Here is a 4,839-nt window from a genome sequence, read left to right on the forward strand (position 1 = left end):
GAATGTATGGGCTGTAGTCAGGACCTGCAGGGAGCCCATACATTCTAGCTACAGCTGAGCAGGAGCTGTGCAGCCGACTAGGTGAGACGGCCGTGCACAGCTCCAAAAAGGCTCCCGGGCCCCAGCGCCGCAGTGCACAGTATTTTACTGCATGATGGGGCCCGATCAGTAGAAGCACAACAGTGGGGCCCCGGATCTGCGGGCCCCTCTGTGTACTGCTGCTGACCGGGCCCCATACAGCAGTAATGGCTGTAATGCCCTGATGGCGGCCCTGTGCCCATGACAGAGTTGGCCAATAGAGATTCAGGTGAACTAAGTCCAAAACTTTCTCACAGGCTGTACCTCTGCATGCACTTTGCAAACCATGATAAACTAATCCTCGGGTTGGCTGTGATGGCCGAGTGGTTAAGGTGTTGGACTCGAAATCCAATGGGGTTTCCCTGCACAGGTTCAAATCCTGTTCACAGCGTAGAATTTTAACATGACAAAAACAATTGAATTTGTCGAAAAGAGTAAAACAATATTTATATTAGTAAAATCGGCCAAATAATATGAAATGGGACAAGAATTCGTATTCCAAACTTTGAGTCATATAACTGAAACTAAGCAGTATGAAAACTAAAAGAAACATTACCAGATGTTTCCCAGGACATTAATGGTATCATTCACTGTTCTCTGGAAACTCTGATCAGAACTGTATTGGTTGCTAAAAATGCTCTACACCAAACTTTTTTCAGCAATCAAAAGTCAAATAAAGTTAATAAAATCGTTACTTAAACACATCGGAGAACCATCAGTGATGGCATGCGTTTTTATGATCGCATAGTTAAGACGATGGACTTGAAGTTCTCATTCTGTATGAAATTATGCTCACAGTGCAGTGTTTTACCTTTAAAAAGTTGGATTTTGCTTGTGAAAGTTTAATGAAAACAAAATATAGAAAAATGGGGGTTTTAAGAAAAAATTATGCAGTTTAATTACCTGGCAGTGTGCAGTTTCCAACCACAATTGGAACTGTGAGAAAAATCCGGTGAACAATATACCTGTGTTCCTCAATATACAACCCAATTATCTCCTTCTACTTGTTAGGCCGGCCTCACACTAGCGAGTTTTGCGGACGTAAGAGCGCAGAAACTACGTCCGTAAAACTCGCATAAAATACGGCACAATTATTCTCTATGCCCCTGCTCCTATCTGCCGTATTTTCCTGATCAGTATTATACGGCTTTCTACGGCCGTAGAAAATCGCAGCATGCTGCGTTTGTCACCGTATTGCGCAAATAAAACGTCAATGAAAGTCAATGGAAGCCCCAAAAATACGGATCACACACGGACCAGCAGTGTGATTTGCGAGGAATACGCAGCGGTGTTAGAGAGAAAAGCCGGTAATTCAATTACCGGCTTTTGCTTTCTCCTTCCTAAACCCGACATGATATGAGACCTGGTTTACATACAGTAAACCATCTCATATCACCATTTTTTTTGCATATTCCACACTACTAATGTCAGTAGTGTGTCTATGCAAAATTTGGCCGTTCTAGCTTGTAAATTAAAGGGTTAAATGGCGGAAAAAATTGGCGTGGGCTCCCGCACAATTTTCTCCGCCAGAGTGGTAAAGCCAGTGACTGAGGGCAGATATTAATAGCCTGGAGAGGGTCCACGGTTATTGGCCCCCCCCTGGCTAAAAACATCTGCCCCCAGCCACCCCAGAAAAGGCACATCTGGAAGATGCGCCTATTCTGGCACTTGGCCACTCTCTTCCCACTCCTGTGTAGCGGTGGGATATGGGGTAATGAAGGGTTAATGTGACCTTGCTATTGTAAGGTGACATTAAGCCAAATTAATAATGGAGAGGCGTCAATTATGACACCTATCCATTATTAATCCAATACTAGTAAAGGGTTAAAAAAACACACACACACATTATTAAAAATTAATTTAATGAAAAAAACGCAAAGGTTGTTGTATTAATTTATTCTACTCTCAATCCACTCACTGAAGACCCTCGATCTGTAAATAAAAAAAAAAAATGACCCAACAATATACATACCTTCCGAGGATCTGTCACGTCCAACGATGTAAATCCATCTGAAGGGGTTAAAATATTTTGCAACCACGAGCTTTGCTAATGCAACGTTGCTCATGTCTGCAAAACCCTGGAGAATGAAGGTAAAGTAGGTCAATGACCTATATTTACCTGCATTTGCGGTGAGGCGCCCTCTGCTGGCTGTTCCTAGATCGTGGGAACTTTCCTAGAAAGCTCCCTGGCTCGAGTTCATATGAGGACAACCAGCAGAGGGCGCCCTCTTATGATCTCTGTCGGAGAAAATTGTGCGGGAGCCCACGCCAATTTTTTCCGCCATTTAACCCTTTAATTTACTAGCTAGAACGGCCAAATTTTGCATAGACACACTATTGACATTAGTATTGTGGAATATGCAAAAAAAATGGGGATATGAGATGGTTTACTGTATGTAAACCATGTCTCATATCATGTCGGGTTTAGGAAGGAGAAAGCAAAAGCCGGTAATTGAATTACCGGCTTTCTGCTATATCGCGCTGGATGAAATATTAATATATATACATATATGTGTCTACTGACATATATATATATATATACATATATATATATATATAGACAGTATATATGTTTGTTTTTTTTTACACATGGATCCCTTGTATAGCCGTATGTCGGTTTTGCAAGCCTGCGATATAAACACGCAGTACGGATGACATACGGATTACATACGGAGGATGCCATGCGCAAAAAACGCTGAAACACCCTGCCTACGAAGGAGCTACGGACCACTATTTTGGGGACTTTTCAGCGTATTACGGCCGTAAAAAACGGACCGTACTTTCATACGCTGAGTGTGAAGCCGGCCTTAAAGGGACTCTGTCACCTGAATTTGGCGGGACTGGTTTTGGGTCATATGGGCGGAGTTTTCGGGTGTTTGATTCACCCTTTCCTTACCCGCTGGCTGCATGCTGGCTGCAATATTGGATTGAAGTTCATTCTCTGTTCTCCATAGTACACGCCTGCGCAAAGCAATCTTGCCTTGTGCAGGCGTGTACTATAGAGGACAGAGAATGAACTTCAATCCAATATTGCAGCCAGCATGCAGCCAGCGGGTAAGGAAAGGGTGAATCAAACACCCGAAAACTCCGCCCATATGACCCAAAACCAGTCCCGCCAAATTCAGGTGACAGGTTCCCTTTAATCTGCATTCACACCTTTCTCTTCCAGTGAGTCAGCCAAGATATCTTGCCCATGACAGAGTTGGCCAATAGAGATTTAGGTGAGCTAAAGGTACCTTCACATTAAGCGACGCTGCAGCAATCCAGACATCGATCCCGATCGCTGCAGCATCGCTGTGTGGTCGCTGGAGAGCTGTCACACAGACAGCTCTCCAGCGAACCAACGATGCCGGTCCCCTGGTAATCAGGGTAAACATCGGGTTACTAAGCGCAGGGCCGCGCTTAGTAACCCGATGTTTACCTTGGTTACCAGCGTAAATGTAAAAAACAAACAAACAGTACATACTTACATTCCGGCGTCTGTCCTCTCTGGCGCTCTGCTTCTCTGCACTGAGCGCCGGCCGGAAAGCAGAGCACAGCGGTGATGTCACCGCTGTGCTTTCCGGCCGCTGCACTTACACATTGCAGAGAAGCAGAGCGCCGGAGAGGACAGACGCCGGAATGTAAGTATGCACTGTTTTTTTTTTTTTACATTTACGCTGGTAACCAGGGTAAACATCGGGTTACTAAGAGTGGCCCTGCGCTTAGTAACACGATATTTACCCGGGTTACCAGTGAAGACATTGCTGAATCGGCATCACACACGCCGATTCAGCGATGTCTGCGGGAGATCCAGCGACGAAACAAAGTTCTGGCCTTCTAGCTCCGACCAACGATGGCACAGCAGGATCCTGATCGCTGCTGCCTGTCAAACTGAACTATATCGCTAGCCATGACGCTGCAACGTCACAGATCGCTAGCGATATCTTTCAGTGTGAAGGTACCTTAACCCTGCTGTTCTGTTTGGTCTGGGGAGACCAATTTTGAACTTTGGTATTTTTTGGGGTGTTCAAGATGTGGTTCTGAAACTTGTGGTTGATTGACTTAAATGAGGATGGGTCGGTCGGCCACGGGTTTCAGAGCCGCATCTTGAATATTTTAAAGAATATTGAAGTTCAAAGTCGGTCATTTTTGACCAAAAGAACAGCAGGGTTAAGTCCAAAAATTTCTCACAGGCTCTCCCTCTGCATGCACTTTGCAAAAACTTGATAAACTAATCCTTGGGTTGGCTGTGATGGCCGAGTGGTTAAGGCGTTGGATTCGAAATCCAATGGGGTTCCCCTGCACAGGTTCAAATCCTGTTCACAGCGAAGAATTTTAACATGACAAAAACAATTGAATTTGTCGAAAAGAGTAAAACAATATTTATATTAGTAAAATCAGCCAAATAATATGAAATGGGACAGGAATTCGTATTCCAAACTTTGAGTCACATAATTGAAACTAAGCAGTATGAAATCTAAAAGAAACATTACTAGAAGTTTCCCAGGACATTAATTCACTGTTCTCTGGAAACTGATCAGAACTGTATTGGTTGCTAAAAATGCTCTACACCAAACTTTTTTCAGCAATCAAAAGTCAAATAAAGTTAATAAAATCGTTACCAAAACTGTTCTGAATTCAGCTTTTTGGCTCTCTCCGGTGGTTGTAGAGGGTAATGCAGTTGTGCCTGGACTGCAGGAGTGGACAGGTGTATCTACTAATTGCAAAACTGACTGGGGTATATAGCTTTGCAGGATCCTTTAGTCAGTGCCAGTTGTC

General features: G+C 43.9%; 2 non-coding genes across 2 annotated transcripts; both read left to right on the top strand.

The window, feature by feature from the left end:
- Positions 1-387: 387 nt before the first annotated feature.
- Positions 388-469, top strand: TRNAS-CGA (transfer RNA serine (anticodon CGA)). The gene has a single exon. It is a non-coding gene; the product is annotated as a tRNA-Ser (tRNA).
- Positions 470-4,306: 3,837 nt separating this feature from the next.
- TRNAS-CGA (transfer RNA serine (anticodon CGA)) lies at positions 4,307-4,388 on the top strand. The gene has a single exon. It is a non-coding gene; the product is annotated as a tRNA-Ser (tRNA).
- The last annotated feature ends 451 nt before the right edge of the window (positions 4,389-4,839 follow it).

Source organism: Ranitomeya imitator, chromosome 4 (genome assembly GCF_032444005.1).
Source record: "Ranitomeya imitator isolate aRanImi1 chromosome 4, aRanImi1.pri, whole genome shotgun sequence".
In the NCBI taxonomy this organism is placed as follows: domain Eukaryota; kingdom Metazoa; phylum Chordata; class Amphibia; order Anura; family Dendrobatidae; genus Ranitomeya; species Ranitomeya imitator.